Here is a 26,489-nt window from a genome sequence, read left to right as displayed (position 1 = left end):
TACAGGATATTGGTAGTTATATATAGAAATGCTGATGCTTTATGTGGGTTTATTTTATATAATGCTACTTTGCTAAAATTTTTGATAGTTTCAATTAATTTTTAGTTGAATCTCTAGGATTGTTTGTATATGTGCATCACCATAACATCTGAAAAAAAGAGTGTTTTATCTTTTTTGCCCATTATATTGCCTTTAATTTCTTTTTCTTTCATTGTTATTGCTAACATTTTTAGTATGACATTAAATAAAATTGTTGATAGTGAATATTGTTGTTTTACTCCTGATCTTATAGGGAAGACTTTTAATTTATTTCCATTACAAATAATGTTTGCTAATGGTTTTATTTAGGTAAGGAAAATTCCATTTCTACATATAAAAGTGTTTTTACTAGCAATAAGTGTTCTTTTTTGTCAAAAAGTTTTATCTACCTTTATTAATATAATCATGTTAGAGGCACCTGGCCCACACTGCGCATGCAACCAAGAAGATGAAGAAGAAGGACCTTAGTGAGATTGTCTCATGCTTCTTTCCAGCTACCTAGTCTGCTAGGCCAGTACATACAACATTTTCCCTTCTAAGAGGAAACTACAATTGTTAGAGAGAAGAGGGGAATAGAAGAGAGAAAGCAAAACCAATATTTTGCTTGGCACATTGACAAAAACAATTAGGGGGCAGTCCCCTTTTTGGCATAAGAGTATACATTCAAATTAAATGTTCAATCAACCTTCAGTTCAGTCAACCACACCCAAAAGTTCATTCTGAATCTTCTTGATGTAGTGTGGGATTTCAGGCATCTTTCTGCAACAGTTCATTCTCTGGATTTAGGAGTTAGCAAGCTTCTTTCCTTGAAGATCTTTCTTGAACAAAAATTTTAAATCTTGTATTTTTATTAAAATAGAATCTCATGACTTCCAGGTAAACATGACTGCAATCTAAACACGAATCACTTCCTCTCCCCTAGCACCGAATGAAATAGACTACCTCAAAAGACCATAAAAATCAAGCTTGGAAGAGGGACTCTCCAGTATGCCACAGCAATGAAGGTACGTGGGGCTTGAACATTTCCACACTATAAGAAGGAGGAAAAGGTTGCACATAAACGTGAGCTGAGCTTCCCTCCCCCACCCCACCTATGGAACCAGAGTAGGGGCCAGCATGCTCACAGGAGACAGAGAGTGAGTGAGGAATGTCTCTGTTTGGGGGGGGGGGCACACCAGGGCCCTTGGGATCTAACAAGGATTTTCAGGGAACTACCTCTCTCAGAGCAGTTTCACCGGAGACCCCTGCACACTGGAGAATGCGCAGACCACAAGGGCTATTGCAAACTGCTAACACTGTGGAGACTCTAGAAACTGTATAAAATGCCTGAGGCAAAAGCTCCGCTCCTCGCTGTAGTGAGGGGTGGCATGCCAGGGTCCTTGGGAACTGACAAGGGCTATCAGGGAACTACACCTTAGAACGGTATTAAAGGAGACTCTTGCTCTTGGGAGAGAAGAGACCACAGACCATGGAGGAGGGCTTGCTAACAAACTGCAGAGGCTGGAAAGAACCAGTCAGAGGAAAAAGTACCACCACTTAAATACACAGAAAACCCACCCATCTCACCCAGACCTCTGACTAAAAAGGAAAGGGAAAACCATCAAATGGATGGCTCACACTGCCCAAGATCAACCCTCAAAGAAAAAGGGGAAAAAGTGACTATTGAAAATCTTTATGGAGGGAAAACCCAGGCTTCAGAGGAAAAAGAGGATGAAATTCAAACAAAATAAAAAAATGACCCCCAAAATGGAAATTATCCACAAGCTCTGGAAGAACTTAAAATGGAGCTTATCCAAAAGATGGAAACCTTCTGGCAAGAAAAATGGGAAAAAATTGAGAAAGAGGTCAGCAGCCTGACAGACAAGAACTCCCAATTGGAGAAACAGCTGGAATCCTCAAACAGAAGGGCAGACCAAACTGAAAAGCAAAATCAGTCCTTAAATTAATTATTATAAATTATTATATTTTATAATATATAATATTATATTTATAAATTATTATAAATAAATTAAATAAATTAAAAGTCCTGAATTAAGCAACTAGAAGACATTGATCCTGCAAAACAGCAAGAATTAATAAAGCAAAGTCAAAAAAATTAATGAATTAGGAGAAAACATAAAATATCTTACTGACAAGGTAACAGTCCAGGAAAACAGAGGAAGGAGAGACAACTTGAGATTCATTGGGCTACCTAAAAAACAGAGATAAACAAAAACCTCGATGCCATACTACAAGAAATCATTGAAGAAAATTGCCCTGATGTTCTCAAGCAAGGGAAAAAATAGAAATAGAAAGGGTTCATAGAACACCCTCTATACTAAATCTCCAAAAGACATCCCCCCACGAATGTAATCACCAAATTCAAGAGCTTCCAAGCTAAGGAGAAAAATCTTAAAAGAAGCTAAGAAAGGAAACTTCAGATACAGAGGAGCCCCAATAAGGGTTACACAAGAACTAGCAGCGGACATGCTAAGAGACTGCAAAGCCTGGAACATGATATTCAGAAAGGAAAGAGAACTGGGTCTTCAACCAAGAATCAGCTACCCATCAAAACTGACTATATACTTCCAGGGGAAAGTATGGACATTCAACAAAATAGAAGATTTCCAATTATTTACAAAAAAAAAAAAGCAGAACTCAGTGGTAAGTTTGACATCCAAACCCAAAGAGCAAGAGAAACATGAAAAGGTAAATATGAAAGAAAGGGAAAAGAAGAAAAGTGTTTTTTTCCTTTTATTCAAGCTCTCTTCTATAAGGGCTATAATTAGATCAAATTATATATACTAACATATGGGGAAAATGTGATCTGTAACTTTCAAAAATGGTATGCATTAATAGAGCAATCAAAAGAATCACTCATAGAGAAAGATCGGGGCATTAACATGATTTGGAGTAAAAAAAAAAGAAAAAGAAAGAAAAAGGGAAGGGGGATCAATGATGATACTAAGATATATTTGAAGAAATAGAAATAAATTAAATAAATAATCTTTGTCACATAAAGATATACACAGGGAAGGGAGGGGAAGAATTATCTTATAAGAAAGAGAAGAAAAGAATGCCAATTGGTATTATTTAAACCTTCCTCTCAACAAAATCAACTCTGAGAGGGAAGAGCATCTAGTTCAATTGGGATCTTGAATTCTATCTTAGCCAAAAGGGTAAGGGAGAAGAGAAAACTAAGGGCAGGGGAGGAGGGAGTACAAAAACCAAGGGAATAAGGGAGGAGGGGAAGGGAAAAAAGGGTGGGGCCAGAAAGGGAAGCATAACAAGGGAGGGGACTAGGGGGACTGATTTAAAGTAAACCACTGGTTTAAAAGGTTACAGCAAAAGAAGAAAGGTCAAAATTAGGGGAGGATATCAAAATGCCAGTGAATCCACAAATGACAATCATAACATTGAATGTGAATGGGATGAACTCACCCATAAAACATAGATGAATAGCAGAGTGGATTAGAATCCAAAACCCTATCATATGTTGTCTTTAAGAAACACACATGAGGCAGGTAGATACTCACAAGGTCAGAATTAAATGTTGGAGTAAGATCTATTGGGCCTCAATTGACAGAAAGAAGGCAGGAGTAGCAATCATGATAGCTGACAAAGCCAAAGCAAAAATAGACCTGATTAAAAGGGATAGGGAAGGTAAATACATCCTGATAAAACAGAGTATAGACAACGAGGAAATATCACTAATCAACATGTATGCACCAAATGGTATAGCACCCAAATTTCTAATGGAGAAACTAGGAGAATTAAAGGAGGAAATAGACAATAAAACTATACAAGCGGGAGATGTGAACCAACCATTATCAAATTTAGATAACTCAAATAAAAAAATTAATTAAAAAGAGGTAAAAGAGATGAATGAAATTCTAGAAAAATTAGAGATAATAGATATATGGAGAAAAATAAATAGGGACAAAAAAGAATACACCTTCTTTTCAGCATCACATGGCACATTCACAAAGATTGAGAATACACTAGGTCATAAAAACATGGCATACAAATGCAGAAAAGCAGAAATAATTAATGCAAACTTTTCAGATTATAAGGCAATGAAAATAAAAGGGTACATGGAGAGTGGAATCAAAAATCAATTGGAAATTAAATAATATGATGCTCCAAAATTGGTTAGTTAGAGAACAAATCATAGAAACAATGAATAATTTCATTGAAGAAAATGACAATGGCCAGACATCCCTTCCAACCTTATGGGATGCAGCCAAAGCAGTACTCAGAGGAAAATTCATATCCTTGAGTGCATATATTAAAAAAATTAGGGACTGCAGAGATCAACAAAGTGGACATGCAAATCAAAAAACTTGAAAATGAACAAATTAAAACCCCCCAGAAGAAAACCAAATTAGAAATCCTAAAAATTAAGGGAGAAATTAATAAAATTGAAAGTGATAGAACTATTGAACTAATAAATGACAAGAAGCTGGTACTTTGAAAAAACAAACAAAATAGACAAAGCACTGGTCAATCTTATTAAAAAAAGGAAGGAAGAAAAGCAAATTAACAGTATCATAGCTGAAAGGGGAGACCTTACCTCCAATGAAGAGGAAATTAAAGCAATCATTAAAAACATCTTTGTCCAATTATATGGCAATAAATATGCTAATCTAGGTAATATGGACAAATACTTACAAAAATATAAATTGCCTAGAATAACAGAAGAGGAAATAGAATTCTTAAATAATAACATATCAGAAAAAGAAATTGAACAGGCCATCAAAGAACTCCCTGATGGATTCACAAGTTAATTCTGCCAAACATTCAAAGAACAGCTAATCCCAATACTATAAAAACTATTTGACATAATAAGCAAAGAGGGAGTTCTACCAAATTCGTTTTATGACACAAACATGGTACTGATTCTAAAGTGAGGCAGGTCAAAAACAGAGAAAGAAAACTATAGACCAATCTCCCTAATGAACATAGATGCAAAAATCTTAAATAGGATACTAGCAAAAAGACTACAGCAAGTGATCAGAAGGGTCATTCACCATGATCAAGTAGGATTTATACCAGGATTTCAGGGCTGGTTCAATATTAGGAAAACTATCCATATAATTGACCAAACAAGCAAACCAACAAAAATCACATGATTATCTCAATAGACGCAAAAAAAGCCTTTGATAAAATACAACACCCATTCCTATTAAAAACACTAGAAATCATAGGAATAGAAGGATTATTCTTCAAAATAATAAACAGTATATATCTAAAACCATCAGCTAACATCATCTGCAATAGGGATAAACTAGATGCATTCCAAATAAGATCAGGAGTGAAACAAGGATGCCCATTATCACCTCTACTATTTGACATTGTACTAGAAACATTAGAAGTAGCAATTAGAGAAGAAAAAGAAATTGAAGGCATTAAAATAGGCAAAGAGTTATCACTCTTCACAGATGATATGATGGTCTATTTAAAGAATCCTAGAGAAGCAACCAAAAAGCTAGTGGAAGTAATCAACAACTTTAGTAAAGTTGCAGGATACAAAATAAACCCACATAAGTCATCAGCATATATATATATATATATATATATATATATATACATATATATATATATTTCAAACACAGCTCCGTAGCAAGAATTAGAAAAAGAAATCCCATTCAAAATCACCTTAGACAAAATAAAATACTTAGGAATCTATCTCCCGAGACAAACACATATGAACACAACTATAAAACATTCTCCACACAACTAAAACTAGACTTGAGCAATTGGAAAAACATTAATTGCTCATGGTTAGGATGAACCAATATAATAAAAATGACCATCCTACCCAAACTCATCTATCAATTTAGTGCCATACCCATTGAACTTCCAAATTTTTTTTACTGAATTAGAAAAACCATAACAAAGTACATTTGGAAGAACAAAGGATGAAGGATATCCAGGGAAATCATGAAAAAAAAATACAAAGGAAGGTAGCCTTGCAGTCACAGATCTGAAACTCTATTATAAAGCAGTGGTCATCAAAACAATTTGGTACTGGCTAAGAGACAGAAAATTTCTATAAATTAACCTATCTTCTAACCTATTAATGTCCTTGACCCCCATATCTATCCAACTGGCAAAGAGATCAATTATTTCCTGGCTAAGTTTCTAATGACTTTACTCTCCTCATGATGATGAATGACTTAGATAAATTGAACTTTTATTTTTAAAGAAATGGTAACACTTGCTATCTGTTGCTCAATTTGTTTACTATTTTTTGTCATCAAGAACTTATTTTAATAGATCACATTAGAATAATCTTAATTATGTGGATATATATTTTCCAATTTTAATCTTTTTTAAAATTTGCATTACTTTTCATCTTTGACCTAACAGATTTAGATTTAAGTATAAACAAATTGTAAGTTGAGATTTAATATTAAATGCAATTGCTCTTTTAACTAAATATCTATAATAATATCTTTTCAAACCTTATAGTACCATATAAATGCTATATATTTTTATTATAATTATTGCTGTTACTGGAATTACTACTACTACTACTTCTTTGGTAAATAAATTCAATATAATTTGTTGTTTCTTCAGTCACTAAGGAGTCGGATTATTTTCTACAGAATGATTTATGAAAAGATTTTCGCATATTATTTTGAGATGATCTCCCCGTCTAAAATCATATGCCCCTTTCTACTACTGAATCAAATCTTACCTGTTATTCATGTTCCAATTAAAATCCCATATTCTCAATGAAGTTGAATACTTCATTTCCTGATATTTTTAATTATTGGGGCTTTTTTTGATGGTCCTTCTCCAAGTAGATTGTAAACTCCTTCGGATTTGAAGTGATGGAATAATCTTTTTAAGGATTAGTTGAGGTGATCCCTCTTTTAACTTAATGGATTATTTATAGTACATTCTTAAGAATTGTTTTGGGGAGGAGGTTGCAGTTAGGTGGCTCAATGGATCTGGAGTTGGGAGGTTCTGTGTTCAAATTTGACCTCAGATACTATCTAGTTGTGTGAGCATGAACAAGTCACTTAAATCCCATTGCCTTATCTTTATTGCTCTTATATCTTGGAACCAACACATGGTACTGATTCTAAGACAGAAGGCAAAGGCTTTTTTTTTTAAAACAAAGAACTTCTTTAGGGAATTAAAATATTGTATAAAATTGATTTTGAGAGACAGCATTTTATAGTGGATAGAATAGTGCAGTGGATTGAAATCTGTTATTTTAGGAAGACCTGGATTGAACTCCTCTCTCTGGCACATACACTCCTTCGTTGTTTTTTGTTTGTTTGTTTGTTTGTTTTGGATTTGTCATGTAACTTCTCACTGTCTCTAGAACTGGAAGTTGCAGAATAGGTGTTGGTTTTCATAACCCCAGAATTTAGTCCAGTGCATGGCACATAAGAATTGCATAATAAATGCTAACTGACTTACTTAGTGACTGAACCTATGCTTGCAGAAAGGATTACCTTGTTAGGAATTCCCTGCATCAGTTAAATAGTAGATCTGGTTTGGGAATGTATCTCAAATATTTTTTCAATGAAGCATTGTGGTTGGATGATTCTCATTCAGCAACAGATGACATTTAGAGAGGGGATTATTTAATGAGAACTAGCAAACATATCAACTTTTCAGGATATGTCAATAGTAAATACAAGTAAAAAAATAGTAAATAGTAAATACAAAATGTAAATTAACTGAAAACTTTTTATTAATCTGAATAAGTGGCATTTATATAGTACCTGGAGCTGTTGGGTGATACACTGGGTAGAACACTGGACTTGGAATCAAGAAGTTTTATATTCATGAATTCAAATCTGTCCTCAGACATTTAATACATGTGAACATAGGTAAGTCATTTAATCTTCTTTGTTTCAGTTCATCAGTGTAAAATAAGCTAGAGGAGGAAATGGGGAACCATTCTGGTATCTCTGATACCAGAATGATACACATAAAAGGGGTCCTAAAGTGTCAGGCACAATTGAAAGAAGAGAACAATACTAACTATATTAGAAAACAAAAATTATCCTTTCAGCAGGGCTCCTTTTTCTCCTTCCCAATCTCTCTTTCTTTCCTATTTCTTAGCTTTCTCCAGAGATATAAATAGGCATATTTTCACCCTGGACCAAAAAGTTGGAAGTAGGTGGACACACAGGTCAGTGACCCATATTGGGTGGCAGGAACCATGGCTATGACACCATTCCTTATTCTCCACAAATCTTCAATTCTTCTCTTTCAATATTTTGGTGACATTCAACCTTTGTACTCAGTGCAGATAGAGTTAAAGATGTTATCTTCAGGGAAGAAATACGCCTGCCCTCCATGTCTCTTCCTATTAGAATGTGAGTTCCTTGAGACCACAGACATTGTCTCGCCTTTCTAGTTGTACATAATGAGCACTAAAGTTATTTTTTTCATTCATTCCTCCATCTATTCATTCTGACTCCAGGCTCTCATAGGTGAACTTTTTCAGTTTTATCTTCCCCATAGCTAGGCCTCCCAAATTTCGTTTCCAAAGCACATCACCTGTATGCCCTTACCCATATCTTTGTTGTATTATTCAGTTGTTTCAGTCATGTTTGACCCATCATGATCCATTTAGGGTTTTCTTGGTAGAGATACTGAAGTGGTTTTCCATTTCCTCCTCCAATTAATTTTATTTATGAAGAAACTGAGGCAAGCTGGCTTAAATGACTTGCTCAGGGTCTAATAACTAGTCAATATCTGAAGCCTGATTTGAAATGAGGTTTTCATGACTCCATGTCCCATACTCTACCCATTATGCCACCTAGCTGCCCCATTTAATTCTCTTCTCTATGTTTCCTTTCCTCCTTAGAATGTAAGCTTCTTGAGGACAGTATCTCTTTTGCTTGCTTCTATTTATATCCTCAAACATTAGTGGACTACTAGATACTTAGTAAATGCTTAAATGTTTTTTCATTCATTCACTCATGTTTACATTTTGGACAATTTTGTTTACATTTTGGACAAAGTCTGACACTTTCATTGAGGTTTGGTAGCTATCTGCAACACTCAAATACTCATCTCCAAACTTGATCCCATAGTCATTTTGTATGTGTTATGAGAAACATCATGATAAATTTGGAAGTGGCAACTGAGTCCATTTTCTGCTTCTGATATATACTGGCTCTGTAAAAACAACCAACCAAAAATGAATGCCAATTGACTTCCAACTGTCCCAAACAACTCTCAAAGACTCTCAAAGTTGTAGGCAAACTTACAGTTTGCATCATAGGAGAGAATTTACATACTTGAAATTTTAAAAATATTTATTTTGTCTTATTATTTTTTAATTTTTATTCTTATTGTCATGCAAAGCACACTTCCATATTGGTAATTATTTTCTAAAAACAAACCCATACATAAGCAAAACTCCAAAATAAAACCATGAATACATTGATGTGTAAGATGACTCTAACAGTTCCTTCTCTGGAGATGTATAGCATTCCCCATAATAAGTCTTTCAGTATTTTCCCAGATCATGGCATTGCTGAGAGTAGTCAAGTTTTCACAAATAATCATCATACAATACTGCTATTTTTGTGTGCCACATTCTCCCAGTTTTACTTATTTCACTCTATATCAATTCCTGCAGATATTTCCAATAAAATGTCTCTCCAAATAATTTTGCTTATCATTTCTTATAGTATTCCATCATCAACATGTACCACAATCTGTTCAGCCATTCCCTCAATTTTCAATTCTTTGCTACTATAAAAAGAGTTGCTGTAAATATTTTTGTAAAACTAGGTCCTTTCCATTTTTTTTATTTTCATTTTGTGATGCAGACCCAGTAATGATATTACTGGATCAAAGGGTATGCACAGTTCTATAGCCCTTTGGGTATAGTTCCAAATTGCCCTCTAGAATGGTTGGGTCAATGCTTGGAAATGATCAAATAAAATATTATAAAATAAAATAAAAAGAAAGAAAAAAAAACAAATGTCCCTTCCCACAAGGAGTTTGGGATCTATGAGGGAAAGAGAAGAAGAGGATACAGCATGCACATAAATAAGTATAATACAAATTCATTTGAAGAAAGAGAGAGGGACACTCAGGAAAAACTTCACGGAGGAGGTGGCATCTGAGCTGAGTCTCGAAAGAAGATAAGCTTTGTTTATTATGACAAAATAACTGGAAATAACACAAATGCAATGAATGGGAGAAATGGCTGGGTGGAGAAAGAGTTTACCATAGAAAGATGCTTCCAGAAAAACCTGTAAAGATTAGATAAACTAATGCAAAGTGAAGTGCGCAGAACTACAAGAAAATTGTATACATCAACAGCAATATTGCATAAGGATCAACTGTAACTTAGCTATTCTCAGCAATATAAAGACCCAAGATTATTCTGAAGAACTTCTGATAAAAAATGCTCTCCACCTCCAGAGAAAGAACTTGTGGAGCCTGAATGCAAATTGAAGCATACTGGTTTTTTATTTTATTTACTTTTTGTGTTTTTTAATCTGTGTTTTCTTTCACAACTTGGTTAATATAGAAATGTTTTTCATGACTGCATATGTATAGTCTGGAGAAAAGAAGACAATTTTGAAAATCAAAAAAATTTTAAATAAATGTTAAAAATTGTTAAAAAAAAAAAAAGAATGGTTGGGTCAATTCACAACTCCACCAGTAATGCATCAGTGTTCCAATTTTGCCACATGCCATCCAACATTTACTACTTTTCCTTACTGTCATATTGGTCAAACTGATAGGTATGAAGTGGTACCTCAGCATTGTCTTAATTTGTTTGTCTCTAGTCAAGAGTGATTTAGAACATTTTTTCATATGATTATTGATGACTTTGATTTCTTCATTTGAAAATTGCTTGTTCATATCCTTTGACTATTTGCTATTTGGAAATTGGCTTGTATTCTTATAAATTTGACTTAATTCTGTATAAATTTGGGAAATTAGACTTTTATCAGAGACATTTGTTATCAATTTTTCCCAGTTTGTTGTTTCCTTCTACACTTACACTAGTTTTGTTTGTACAAAATCTTTTTAACTTAATATCAAAGTTATTCATTTTACATCTCATATTTCTTGTTTGGTCATTAATTTTTCCCTTCTCTAAAGATCTGCCAGGTAAACTATTGTACGTTCCTCTAATTTAGTTGTTGTATCACTCTTTTTATCTAAATCACATATTCATTTTGATCTTATCTTGGTATAGGATGTGAGATAAGGGTCTATATCTATATCTATATCTATCTATGATTTGCCATAATCATTTCCATTTTCCCTGTAGTTTTTGTTAAATGGTGCAATCTTATTCCAAAAGCTGGGATATTTGGGTTTATCAAACCCTTGGTTGTTATGGTCGTTTACCCTTATGTATTATATATTTAATCTACTTCATTGATCTACCATTCCATTTCTTAAGCAGTACTAGATTATTTTGATTATTTCTGCTTTATAGAACAGTTTTAGATCTGGTACTGCTAGGTTACCTTCCTTCCCCTTTTTTATTAGTTCCCTTGATATTCTTTACTTTTTGTTCTCCCAGGAGAATTTTGCTTGGAATTCTTAATACTAATTAAATCATAAATCTAGACCAAGAAATTACTTGAGTTCAAATCTAGCCTGAGACACTTTTTTTTTTTCAAACCCTTACCTTCCATAATGGCTACAAGGCAGAAGAGTGGAAAAGGCTAGGCAATGGGGTTTAAGTGACTTGCCCAGGTTCACACAGCTCAGAAGTGTATGAGGTCAGATTTGAACCTAGGACCTCCCATCTCTAGGCCTGACTCTCAATCCACTGAGCCACCCAACTACCCCCTGAGACACTTTCTAATTGTATGAATGTGGATGAGGCACTTTACCTCTGCCTGCCTCAGTTTTCTCAACTGTAAAATGAATAATAATGATACCTGACTCCCAGAGTCATAATGAGAATCAAATGAGATAATATTTTTTAAACCCTTACCTTCCATCTTGGAGTCAATACTGTGTATTGGCTCCAAGGCAGAAGAGTGGTAAAGGCAATGGGGGTTAAGTGACTTTCACAGGGTCACACAGTTGGGAAGTGTCTGAAGTCAAATTTGAACCTAGGACCTCCCATCTCTAGGCCTGACTCTCAATCCACCTAGCTACCCAGATGCCCCCTTGAGATATTTTTGAGGTACTTAACTCAGTACTTGGCAAACAGAAGGTGCTTAAGAAATTTAATGTTTTCTTTCCTTCCCCACCTCTTCACATAGTCCATTGCTTGCTTCCCAACTCCCCTTTTCCAATACCTATTGTTTTTGGAAAGGATATGTGGATAGAGTTGTAGAGACATATTTAGGCATACTTCTTCACTCCAATAGATAACATGATTGATCCATAGTGACAATATTGCTAAAGATTACTGAGTAAGTTGATTCTTCTCTCTTTTATTTTGTTGCAATGTTGTTTCTTTGCAATATAAATGGTGCATCCTGTGCATATGTATCACATCTTTTCCCTTTGACCCTCCTCAAATTTTTAGTTGCTCCAAAGAGTCTTTGTGGTAGGGAAAAAAAAATGATTCTTCATTTGGACAAAAGGAGTGTTTTCTATTGTCTACATTGTTAACTGAATTTAACTTAAATCAGTGGTCATTAAGGGTTTTTTTGGTTTACAAACCATTTCAACTTGTCCAAGAGACTCTGAGCCTTCTACCTTTTTATCTCTTCAGACTAGATCCTATAAAAATAGAACAAGAGTCTACCTAAAAACAAAACCAAACTCTACCAATTCTCATTTAAACTAGTGAGAAAAACCATACTACTTTTCTGAGACATCAGTGAGATCTATATGATAGATACCCCATTATATATGGCAACTTTAAGGGTCATTAAATAATATAATGAATAATTATTTTAATTGACACCTTAAGGACCTGCTGCATTCCATTTAGACAAACTTGCTGGGCTATATAGTGAGAAATAATACACTCTGTGACATGTAAAACTGTGTTCAGTAGAATGGATGGGGCAGGGGAGAGGTAGGAGATGGTTCAGACAATACATTGCCCAGAAGAAAACGAGGCAATATATCAAATCACCTTAAAAGTGTTGTATCAGCAGATTATAATCTTTGTCTAACTCTTATATTATTTTCTTGTTAATGTATACTTTTCTGGCTCACCATTTTGCTGACTCTAGATGAGATATGTACCTGTGATTAATTTGATCCATTTTTTGACTTGTTTTTCTTGCTTTGTCCTTGACCTGAACACTTATTGAACACTCGACTTTCCTCTTTGCTTTCTTCATCTCTGACAAATGATGGCAAGAACATCCCTGATTTTGAAATGCAAAAGAAACAGAACTTTCAGAAATTAATGGGGGAATGGGAGTAGCTTAGTGGCTCAGTGGATTAAGATCCAGACCCAGAGAGGGGAGGTCCTGAATTCAAATGTGGCCTCTAACTCTTCTTAGATATGTGTCCCTTGGCAAATCACTTAACCTATATTGCCTAGCCTTCACCACTCTTCTGCCTTGGAACCAATACATGGCAATGATTCTAAGACAGAAAGTAAGGGTTTAAAATAAAAAGAAGTCAATGGAAATTAATCAGAGAATGACTAGGACAATTCATATAAGTAATACAACCCTGGTTCCTCAGGCATCTATGAATATCTAAAAGATAAGCATTATCCCATGGCCCAAAAATAAAGGCTCAGAAAAAAAATAAAATTTTGATAAAATAATCTTACTGGTGCCAATGAAAAAGGAATGTTGGGGAAAGGTACTCAAGGCAAGTGATATAATTGAGAAGGAACTTTTCATAAGAACATGGGCTTTAAGAGGTGCAGGGGGCCATCAAGCCACAATTTTTTGACATGATCACTTGTGTAAACCAGAAGTTGCAAAGCAACCCCCAGGAAGAATGGAGACACTCACTCAGCCCTCCTCTGTATGACTTCTTTCATGAATATCCATTATTTTTGGAATTACTATTATCATTGTTCTCTCCCTAGCTTCAGGAAAAATAATATGAGAACAAAATACTTGCAGGATTAATACTAATACTTCACATTATGCCCCCCCCCCCGAATATCACCAAAAGATCATACTTACAAAATCAAGCCTAAAGACTATCATGGGTTACCTTTTGCTTATGCATGTAACTTCTAACAAAGCTGCACTCAAAATTCCCTACCCAATATACAGGCCTGGATCAAGCTCTCCTAAGCAAGTTTATTAATTTCCCTTCAGGGAGAGATACCACAGGGAGAGAGGCCTCAGTGACTTGTTTTACCAACTTAAATCTCTCTTGGAAACTCCCCACGAAATACTAGAAAAATGATTAACTTAATATTAAAGAATATCAGAAACTGAATTATTACCTCTTTGATCCCTCAACTTGGCTACAGTGTTTGTTGATTGTTTTCTAAAGAACTCCTGATTGATCATCTATTTTATTAAAAGTAACAAATAATTTTCTTTGATTGTCCATAAGTCTAAACACCTCACAGGTTAATGAGATCTGACCTCTAGCTATCCTCCCAGTGATGAGAGATCATTTATTGCTTGCAAATGCTTTGTGTGTGTTGTCAGAATCAATAGTAACAATATAAGTATATAGAATGATCACAGAATGTTAATCAAAAGTTTTGTGAAAAGTTAATGTATCACTTGTCCAATTATCTGCATTGAACATGTATGTTGATGTAGCTGTGTGCCAAGAAAATATGTAACCATTTAGGGGTATAAAAATAAGCATAATTCTGGACCAGACGGAGCAGTTCCATGCAAAGCCTGGCCACAGGTTGACACTCTCAACTGTCTTCCCATCACTCATTCGTGCCTTCACCTCCTCACCTAGTCGAGGACCCCTGAAGCTGTGGACAGGGCTGGACCCAAGACCATGACAAAGAGGACATATATAAATGATGGAAGGGGGAAAGAAAAATCAAGGTCATACAAACATGTAACATATGACTTATATGTTGGCAACAAGTGAAGGGAAGAGGAACTGAGATCAAAGATGAAGTATTTCCTTTATACCTGGAATGAGGAAGAACTGTAATATAGCTTGTTTCCATTGCTTTTAGTGCTAGTGTAACATTGTCATAAAGTCCCATTTTTTTGTGAGGCTCATAATACAGTATTTAAGAGAAGACTAGCAGTAAAAAGCTAGGAAAGCTTGAAGTGACTCTGTTGTTGTTTGAGTTTTTCTACCATCCTTCCTGATGTTATGTGAGACTTCAGAGGCCATACCCAAGGAAGAGAGTCAGAAGCTTATGGAGCATAGATGTGTCTTCCTTGGTGTTTGTGTTGATCTTTGTCCAGGAACTTAGGATACAGAGCATGTCTTAGAAGGGATCTGACTGATGATGACATATGCTATATATTCACCTTAAGAGCTACTTATCAGAAACTCCATAACTGAATTCAGTTCCCTTTTAGTAGAAAAAGTTTTCCAGCATTAAGTATTCCTTCCAGTCTAAATTCTCTATTCCAATGATTCTTTGTTTTTATATGAATATTACTTATTTAACAGAAATTTATTGTCTAACTCCTTTGAGTCGGACACAGTGCCAAAGCATATAAAAAATTCAAGGAATAAATACATTGGTCTTCTCATTGAACTTTTAATTTAATAGGAAGACAACATTATCACAAATAACTATGATATAAGATTTAATATAAGGCTGGGGAAAAGGTTCTTGGTTTCATTTATAATATTGCAAAGCTGTTCAAACAGAATTTGTGTTTCCAAAAGTCCTAAATATAATGAAAAAGGCTCTTTATTTTATTGACATCTTTTTGTTACATCACTTTTTGCTTCCAAATATGTCTTTTCCTCCTCCACTCACCAGTGAGCCATCCCATGTAATGAAGAAACTATGTATGAGTACCCTATGTGCTTTAAATGTGTTAATTTCTTCTTTTGCAGAAAATTATATCCTAGAGTATGAAATAAGTTACATATGGAATGTTGGAACTACTGTTTTTTGAGATATTATAAAGAATGGAGGAAGTTCCAGGAAAATGAAGACAGGATAATATCTCCATTTTAAAAGAAGATATAAGGTAAATAAAAAAAACTGTAGTCTAATGAACTTAACAGCAATCCCTAAAATATCTAGTACATATTATTGAACAGGTGATTTGTTAACACTTAGAAAAGCAAATGAGTTCAACTGACCATGTTATGTATTCTTGACCTGGAGTCTGTGGAATTATTTTTAAAAATATATTTTAATAACTGCATTCCAATATAGTTAGTATACATTAAAATTCCCTGTATCTTTATACATTTAAAACAATTATTTGGAGAAGGGATTCATAGACTTTACCAAACTGAGAAAGAGGTCCAAAGCAGAAAAAGGTTAATAACTCATGTCTTAGACATTATATCTTGTTTTCATCAAAAAAGTTAGATTTATGGGTCATATGATGGACAAGGGGAGAATCAGACATTTTATGAAGACATCATCACCAAAATTTTGTAAAAGAGGAATTATGTGCCAGAAATAGAGTAATTACAACCATCTCTACAGACCAAGACACTAAGATGCTGAACCCCATGGCAATCTGAAAAGATGCAGGGAAAAAAACGCCATTGACAAAATACAATACCCATTTTTTGCTAAACAAACAAACAAACAAACAAATAAACAAAGTAAACCCTACAAAGTATAACTAAATTAAAAATCAAGTATCACATGAAATGAGGACATAATAGAAGCTATTCGAATAAATTCAGAAACAAAGCTGGTATGTCCTTTCTTTATGCTATTATTTGGCAAAGCTATGGAAATGCTGGTAATAGACATGAGATAAGACTAAGGAATGAATGACAAAAAAAAATCAAAGAAGAGACAAACTATCTCTATTTACTGTTGATGTGTCCATTTGCTTTAAAATTCCTAGGGAATCAGCAAAGATTTTGAGACAATTAATTGCTTTAGCAAAGTTTCAGACTACAAAATAAACCAAGGAAAATCAAAATAAGATATGTATAACAACAACAATGATAGGAACTCATACCAAAAGGCAGTAATAAAGAAAGAAATCTCATTAAAGTAACTATAAAATATATGGGGGTCAATCTACAAAAGGACATAAAATATTTGTAGAGATTAAATTGCAAAACATTCCTTTATAGAGCAATATAAATTAATAAATTAATTTAAAGGGATAAGATCTAAAATATCAATACAAATAATGAAAAAATAAGAATGAAGGGGGACAACCTTTCAAATGCCTCTAACTATATTATAAATCAGAAATAATCAAACCCATTTTGTATTGGTTAAAGTTAAAAAAAGCTGATTAAAAGAGCCGACAAAACTAAGGATAATCAGGAAAAAAAGACCTTTCTGACCTAGTGTTTAAGAAACCCACCAACATAAATTACTTAGTAAAGAACTGCATATGTGATAATAACTGAAGTGAAAATTGGAATCAATCTGAAAGAAATTAAGCTTAGATAAAATTTATAAATATTCTTTAATATATTTTAAATATATATGTATATATGACCTCAATACTAAAACCCATACCATATAAACATTAGAATATTATAAAGGTGTCACAGCTAGGGGTAGGAAATGTAATCTGAACCAAACAAGAGTTGAAGAAAATTATAAAATCATTCATTTTGGTTATGTAAAATTAAAAAGCTTCTGCATGCCAAAGAAAAAATAATGCCTCTAGGATAAGATGAAAAATGTTCAAGCTGGAACAAATGTATCAAATTTCACAGATAAAGGTTTGATATTCAAGTTCTACAAACAACCATATACATTCATACATTTGTTATCTATATATTTTAATGTGTGTAGAACAGAAAATCATAGTGGGAAGAACCAGAAAATGTTTTTTTTCAGTGCAACTTCACTAATCTTTCCTTTTCTGGGAAATAATCCTGAACAAATTTGCCATATTTAAGTGTGTGCTTAGAACTAAAAACAGTGGGTTTCTGACCACAAGTTAAATGAGGTTTGAACTGAATCAGAAAGAAGACAAAGTAGGGAGAAGAATAAGTCAAAGAATAGACATAAATTTATCTTAACCAGCCGCTCCCTTCTGTGACTGGATTTGGGGTTGGGGTTGGAGCTGGCTGAAAGGAAATATCTCAGAGACATTTTTTTTTAAAATAAAAACCCTTCTTCTGAGTTCCCAACCCTCAAGATAGCTATAATTACATAATCTTATGATTCTGTGCATGTACCTCTCCTTAGAAGTTCCCTAGTCACATGCTCCCATTATGTTTATGCCTCATATATATTTTCACTTTCATCATTGCAACTAGGAATGGGAGAAGTGAACTCCAAGTTTACGGAGGGAAGGTTGCAGTTATATTCATAACTTTTTTCTTTCATTATCGAACTTTGCTTTTGACTGTTTGCTCTTTGGTTGACTTATCCAAGCAGAGTATTGCACTTTGGAGAGTATTACAATTCACAAAATACCCAGGCCATGACATACCTTTCAGAGAGAGAGGACTACACGAGAGAGGCTCTGAGTGTTAAATATATTTGTATTAGAGCTAAAAATAAATCACATAAATGTTTGTTGAAACAATACCCTTTTGGAAGATGTCTAGTTAGACTTGTTCTACTTAACCTCAGAGGGAAAACCAATGAGCAGTGAAGATGGCTTCTAGAGAGACAGATTTTAGAAGCTAGGAAGAACTGCCCAACAGTTAAATAAATATAAAAATAGAATTAGCTCCTTTGAAAGGGAGTGTGTTATCTATCGTAGAAGGAGTTAAGTGGAAGCTACATGCCCTCTTATCAAGGACCTTGTAGGAGAATTCTTTTTGCAGGCATAGTTTGGATTAAAAGAACTTTGAGGTCCCTTTCAAATTAAAGATGTTTAAAATGTTTCAGGATGATAGTAGAGTCAGAGAGTTACCAAGTTGTTTTAACAACCCAAAATTCAATTTGCCAAATAGTTTTCCTTCTATCTGGAGACACTTCCCTTCTGATGAGTTCCCATACTCTTTATTTGCACCTTCTCTCTTGACCGACATTATCAACAACTTTCATGAAGATGTAAAATATGGCCATAACATGTGAGCTTGACAATTAAGTTGGGAGAACTCATTAGGATTACCTCTAATGACAAGGATAAGTTTGGGATTCCAAAAGATCTTGACAGAAGCAGTGTGATTCAAAAAAAAAATTCAAAACTTAGCTCTTTTACTTATTCTCTCTTTGTGTGTGGTCTTGGGCAAAATATTGCATTTCCCTGGGTTCCAGTGTCGTCATTCTTAATATGAGGGTATTGAACTAAATGTCCTCTAAGGTTTCTTCTAGTTCTAAAGCCATGATCTTTTACTTCAAAATGAGAAAATGATGGTTCTAATCATGGGAAAGAATTTAGCGAGGAGAATTGTTTCAAAGAATAAACTGTACAGAATAGTCTATGTGAGATCTAGCTTAGTAATCCTGGCCTAATAATCAGCTTTGAGCTGGGAAGCTGGTTGGCTCAGTGGATTGAGAGCCAGGCCTAGAGAAGGGTTCAAATCTGGCCTCAGACACTTCCTAGCTCTGTGTGTGTGTGTGTGTGTGTGACCCTGGACAAGTCACTTAACCCTCAATGCCTAGACCTTACTGCTCTTCTGCCTTGGAGCCAATACAGAGTAATGAGTCTAAGACAAAAAATAAGGGTCTAAAAATAATCATATTTTGGTTACATCCTATACATAGTAGGTAGAGGTAAATTAATGACAGCATGTAGGAATATTCATTGATTACATACTGTATAAGTTAATAATATAAGGTATTTGGGGAAATTTTCATGCAATTTTAGGCTATAAAAGTATAATTTCTATTATAAAAAGATAATAATACATATCCTGAACAGTGTAGAGATAAATATAGGTTTCAGAGGTACACACACCTGAATTATTTCTGGCTGCTAGGTATTGAACTCCCCATGTCTATGAATGATTTAAGCAGAGACTAGATAAGCTCCAACTTGGACCATTGTGTAAAAAGTGTGCCTATATTTGGAGGGAGGTGACACCGGTTAGCCTACAGAGTCCTTCTGACTCTCCAGTAGAATATTCCTGAACTGTGTCTTTCTTTTATTATTGGAAAATATTAATTGAGTTCCCAGTCAAAATCCTTAAAATGATTAAAGTCACCAGCCAGAAATGTAAGCATGAGAAGAGTCAAGGGAGTAGATTCTCAGCATAATTCTGACTTTCTATTTGCAGTGAAGCAATGTTTCTCATAGTACATTATGCCCTCATTCAGGACACCACTGACACTACATCAGATGACAAACCATAAAACCATCCCATCTCATGGGCCCAGGCTATCCATTTTCATAGCAAAGCTGTGGACATGGGAACAATATCATTATTCAGTGTGGTTCATTCTATTTCACAAGAAAAAAAAAAGTTTCTCTTTACTGAACTGTAGATAAATCCAGTTTCAGCAGGGACATAGATAGCCTATAAATTATTTTATGTACCTTGAAGTAACTATACACAAAAAATAGGAAATTATTTGAGCAATAAAGCATGGTAGTCAGATGCTCTTTGCTCCTCTAATTCTGAGTCTCACTTCTTTTCACTTTGTTAATGTCACTGGCAGAATTTTTTTTATTACTTCCATTACCATTTGCCTCTAAACTTTGAACCCTGTTGGGATGCCAGATGCAGCTTCCTTTACTTTAGCAGAAACCTAGACAGACGACATCTTCTTAAAAAGGGGTGTTCTATACAGTAATGACTCTGTATAGAGGAACAGGGAAAGTCAGATCTAAATTACATTTACGTAATTGAAAATAAACATGTAACAATCCTGTTTCTGTGTATGGACTTAGCAACATTATCCTTGGTGACTTGTTAGATCTTTCGGCTGTAACTTGTCCTTTATTTGCACTCACTGGTGGTGAGTTGGAAAAATCTATATAGTAATATAGACTCTAAATCCCAGGAAATTCCTCATTCAAGTGAAAAATATAAATATGGACAAGAGTAAAGCAAACTTTTATTTGCTGTACAAATTAAAAATTAATCCATCAAAATACAGAAGGAAGAAAAAGGAAACAAAATCTCAAAATAAGCCGAAACATCAATTGCACAAGGATATCAAGCAATTCTCGGATATCAGAGAGATCATTGGGGGCAGAAGGTTGTGGATTCAAGTCCTTCCTCTGATATGTGCTGGCTTCATGGCCCTGGTTTAAAACACTTAGTCTCTAAGTTGCCCTAAGACTACACTTTGCAGAATTAATATCTTTTCTTTAGCATCAGAAGGAATTGTCTAACTAGAAGGCTGACACAAAAAATCATATCTATTTACATCTTCATTTCTAATTCAAACAAACATTTGCAGTTCTTACTATATAACACAGGGCTTCATCCTGGGGATTGGAGATATAAAAACTAAAAAACAAGGAGCTTACGCTGTAATTATGGAGGAAAATAATATGCATATTTGTATATGTGCTTATTGCAGTCATATGTATACACATCTATCTTGCACTTTTGTAAATGAGAGGTAACTTCAGGAGAAAGAAAGCTTTAGTTGGGGGGAACCTGACTTTTTTATTGTTGGTGATAGTAAAACCAATCCTTTAAGGAAGTTAGAGAATCCAAGAAGTAGAAGAGAGTATATTCCAGTTGCATGCTTTTGCAAAGTTACAATGACAGAGGATATACTGTCCCTTTTGTGGAAAGAGTTAGTGGTCCAGTTTGCTTGGAACATAGAGTGAATGAAAAAGGAATAATATGAAATAAATCTCAAAAAGTAAATGTGAGCCCGATTTTGAAGTGCTTTAAATATTTTGATGTATTTGTGTTTTGTCCTAGAGGAAATAGTTAACCCGTGAGGATTTTTTGGCCAGTGAATTAGTCACAACTTAAGAATATGAATTTGTTGGATGTGCATAGAGTTATTTAGAGACAGAGTGAATGGAAGCATGAGGTCAAATGGAAATGTCAATAGTCCAGGTGAGAGATGACAAGGGTCAGAACTAATCTAGTGGTCAAGCATGTGCACAGAAAAGAATTGATGTAATAGATGATGAGAGAGAATTAATAAAGTATTAGTTTTCTGGATATAGTGGCGAAAGGGAAAGGATCAAGTAATTCTGTGGGGCTGTAAATCTGGGTGAATAGAAGGATGCATGTACCCTCAGCAGAAACATAGAAACTTGACAGAGAGGAAGGTTTATTGAGAGAGATACTCAGTTTTAATTTGGACACGATGAGTTTTATAATACTATGAGACACCTGACTAGAGATGTCTAACAGGTAGTTGGTGTTGCTAGACTGGAATGTAGTAAACGTCAGGACTAAAAAGAGATCTTGAAGTCATCTGCAAAAAGAAAACAATTGGACCCATCAAAACTCATGGAATCAAGAGAAAATATCAAGAGTGCTACATATATGCTGATCTACTTTTAGAATGATCATAATTAAACTTATTAATAATTGGATATTAAATATAGAGAATCTATTTATAATTTTAGTTTTTGTTGTCTTGTTTTTTTGTTACACTGTTGAAAGCCACAAGAATAGGAATGCTCCTGTTCAGGAATAGACAAAGTTAGAAAAACCAAAGCATGCCAGTGTCTTGCTTCACAGTCTTTAGAAGTAAAAGAGTAGATTGAAAGTCAACAGAATACAAAAAATACTATTCAGTAAAGCATGTTAAGTCATTATTGTATATACAATGCTGTGTTAGTCTTTAGAGAATAAAAATTTAGGTAAGATTGGGTCATCTGCCTTCAACAAGATCAGAGGATATCAGAGAAGACCTTAAAATAATCATAACACACAATATTGTATATTCAGTACATTAGAATGACAAAATAAAAAGAAAAATTCTTTTTTTTTCTCCAATGCCAATCAGAGATTCTTTCCATAAATGAAAGTTTGACCTAATCTTGGAGCCCAAATTTAGATTTCATGGATTATCTGAGATGATGAGCCTTCTTTCATAAGATTTGGGGTAAATTCCTGCTATGGTCTAGGAGGGGAGAACTAGCTTGTGCTAACAAAAATGTATTTTTTTTAATTCTAAGGAATGTAAAAAAAATGATCAAAACATTTGTGAAAAAATATGGTGCAAAAACCCCATATCTTGTTGACAGGAAAAAAAATTAACTTGAGAAACAGAATAGCTTAAGGATAGGAATTGGGCTGGACTTATTATGACTTTATTAGTATAGGAAACTTCTGTAGAAAGAAAAACTTTCCCTTACCACCAAAGAACATTCATTCATCATCTTTACCTTTTAGTTTTAGAGAGCTGACTAAAACTTTAAGGAGGGAAGGTATTTGTTTTGGGTCCTACCTAGTTAGGGAGTGCCAGAGGTGCGACTGGAATCCAGAGGTGGGATTTGTAATGTAAGAGTTGATTTATATGTGTTTTGTTGAAATTTTAACATAAAGTTTTGCTGACTGAATTTCTATAAGCACTAAAATATATATTCTTTATAACTCTGCTAGTTATTCTCTGCCTTTTTCTGAAGGAGACCTGGTCTCCCTAGCACACAAAATAATGAAGTAGTATTAAGGGATATCATCCCCAGACCAAACAAATACATTAAAGAGATGCAGTTCTCTCCCTGATCCCCTAGATGCTAGTATGTCATCCCATACCTACAATTTCCCTTCCTATTGATTTTTTTATATGCTAATACAAAAGACACCTAGAGGAAGCAAGGTCGGTGAGTGGATAAATTATTGTGCTGAAGTCAAGGTGGCTTGAGTTTAAATCAACCTCAAATACTCACTAGTCATATGACCATGGGAAAGACATTTAACTTTGCCTCAGTTTCCTCAATTGTAAAATAGAGATGACAATAATAGCACCTACCCTCCAGGTTTGTTGTAAGGATAAACTGAGATAATACAAACAGTTCTGGCTTTACATAAATTCATGTTTTGAAAATTCAATTTTACAAAAAGAATTCTGAAAAAAAAATCCACATTCCAAAAACATTTATGTTAACTTTACTGAACAGTACTGTTTTTGTGTTCTCTGCTCCTAACCCTTAGCTCACTGCTCCTTGCAGTCTCCCACTGGGGGAAAAACAAACAATCAAGAAATACAAAGTTTAGATGAAAGCAGAGCTGACTCCCAGAGAAACTGCCATGACAGACCTGCTTGTCTGCCTTCTGACTGGGTACAGTGTCTGTCCCCAGCCTACATTGTCTGTGTCTAGCTGTGATGGGTCTGCCCTCCTCTACATTCTTCCTCCTGCTCTCACTTCTTTGTCCCTGGCCCCAAAGTCTTGTCTCCCTCCTTCTCCAGACACACAGCCTTCACTCCCTCCCTCCCACATCCATAGACAAATTCTCATTAATTAGAGTTATGTGCAGAGTTCAGTGAGATGGGTTTGTATTTGTAAAGCCCTGAGCACAATGCCTGGTACATAGTAGGTATTTTTGAAATGTATGTTTCTTTCCTCCATAAGCAAGTTGTCCCCAAAAGTCTTGATGCTATTTTAAAGCTTAGTACAATTATAACTGTAAAAATTATGTGCTACAGAATTACAAAAAGATCATAGAAAGGTTTGTTTATATTTCTTTTACATTTAGTTTTGTGAATTTAAAATAATAACAATTTTAATTTTAACAGGACAAGGTGCCTTGATTTGGTCCATTGTATATGTGACAGATTCTATATGACATGTTCTCAGACAGGTAAATAAGTAGAGAAGATCCTCTTACTTCACTGCTTTGGTCACATGAGCTATCTCCATTAGAATTTTTCTTTTCAGGTCATGTCAGAACTGTCATGTATATATCAAAACCTCATTCTTTGGATGATCTTAAGGCTAGGATGAAAATGCAATCCTTTCAATCACAGCATTAGCTGATGAAAGATTTTTTTATAAAGTTTAAAAATTACCTAGAACATTGTTCCAGACAAAATCAACATTTTAAAAAAATAAAATAACATTTTTCATTTTTTTATGTTGTAACATATGCTTTTAAAGTCTTAGGGTTTGGGGATTCCCTCTGTAGATAGATAGATAGATAGATAGATAGATAGATAGATAGATAGATAGATAGATAGATAGATAGACAGACAGAGAGAGATATCGATCTACTTCTAAAAATGGCAATCTTCTTCAAGACAAGAATTATTTCATTTTTACTTTGTATCTCCAGCAGCTAAGAGAGTGCTTGGAATTTAGTAGGCATTAAAATGCTCCTAAGTTGATTACATCAAACAGTAAGTGTCAATAGTAGTAGGATTTTAGGCTTATATTTAGGAAATATCTTAGAGATAATCTAGTCCAAGCCTATTTATTCTTCAAGAGATGATAATAACAATTGGCATTTACTCAGTTCTTTAAGGATTATAGAATATTTGATCCTTCCAACAACTCTGTGACGTAAATACTGTAGCTGTTATACCCAATTTATGGATGAGGAAACTGAAGGTGACATGTTAAATGACTTGGTCATGACCACATAGTGAATGCCAGAAATGGAATTTGAACCCAGGTCTTCATGACTATAAGTATATAGCGATCCCATCTCTATGCCATGTTGTCAATACCAGGACTCAAACCCAGATCTAGTTCCCAAGTCATTGCTTTTTCCATTATATTACACCTCTTTCAATTTGAATTTTCAAAGCAGCTTTGGAAGGCAGAACAAAATGCCAACTCGGGTTTCCATGAGAGGAGGGGAAGCTCACATCTGAGTTTAAAACAAATTGCAACAGACAGTCGAGATATATTGAAAAAAATCTTTGGGAATCTTTGACCTTTCATTTGGGGTACATGAGAAGACTCTACTTTGCTATATGCTTCATATATCAGTAGAAACAATTAAATTTAAGTAAAGAGAAATTTAAATAATCAAGAAGGAAGCATAGTGCTGTCATTAAAATCCAACAGCATTGACATATTATTACTGGAACTTTCACAACAATCTGTGGCACACTCACAATAAATGGCTCCTTTTTTTCAACCTGTCAAATACTTCAACTTAGTTTTGGCATTTAATCTACTGGAAAAGCCATTTATTTCTATGTATACCCCTGCAGCCATAAACATTATCCCTTAAGTAACTTTCCTATTGAATCCAAATTGAAGATGCAGTTAAGCATATTTAGGTCACTTCATTTGAAATGTTCCCAGAACACGTGCAGAGAATTACAATCAAACTTGATAGCACAAGATCTGGCAAGAAAACTGGCCAGGGATGGAGGGAAGGTCAGAGTTCTTATTTTTCTTGTGCCTCGAGCCTCCAGAAGAAATTTCTCATGAGCAGTCATATGCAGTAGTCACTTTACTTTAGGCTGAGGAGAACTGTCACTTGAATTGATAGCTGATATTTTGTTCTATCAACACCAGAGCATGACGCCTCCACAGACTACCCAAAAAGCAGTTATTTTGACATTAACTCACATCTTTTTGTTTGCTGCACCCACAACAATAACTGACGCCATTGGATACACCGATTGTGTATACCTGTAAAAGCCAAAAGTACATCCAAGAACTATGTGGCCAAGAAGACAAGAGAATGAGGCATCTGTT

General features: G+C 34.5%; 1 long non-coding RNA gene across 2 annotated transcripts in view; it reads left to right on the top strand.

Annotated features, from left to right (window-relative positions):
• LOC130456292 (uncharacterized) overlaps positions 1 to 26,489 on the top strand; it is a 167,192-nt gene that overhangs the window by 47,533 nt on the left and 93,170 nt on the right. For both annotated transcript variants that reach the window (XR_008914919.1, XR_008914918.1), the window contains exons 3-4: positions 962 to 1,043; positions 15,913 to 16,049. This is a non-coding gene — a long non-coding RNA (uncharacterized LOC130456292). The remainder of the gene's footprint in view (positions 1 to 961; positions 1,044 to 15,912; positions 16,050 to 26,489) is intronic.

The sequence above is a fragment of the Monodelphis domestica genome, chromosome 1 (assembly GCF_027887165.1).
Source record: "Monodelphis domestica isolate mMonDom1 chromosome 1, mMonDom1.pri, whole genome shotgun sequence".
NCBI classification, from domain to species: domain Eukaryota; kingdom Metazoa; phylum Chordata; class Mammalia; order Didelphimorphia; family Didelphidae; genus Monodelphis; species Monodelphis domestica.
Note: the sequence above shows the minus strand (reverse complement) of the source record. Positions and strands in the feature narration are given on the sequence as shown.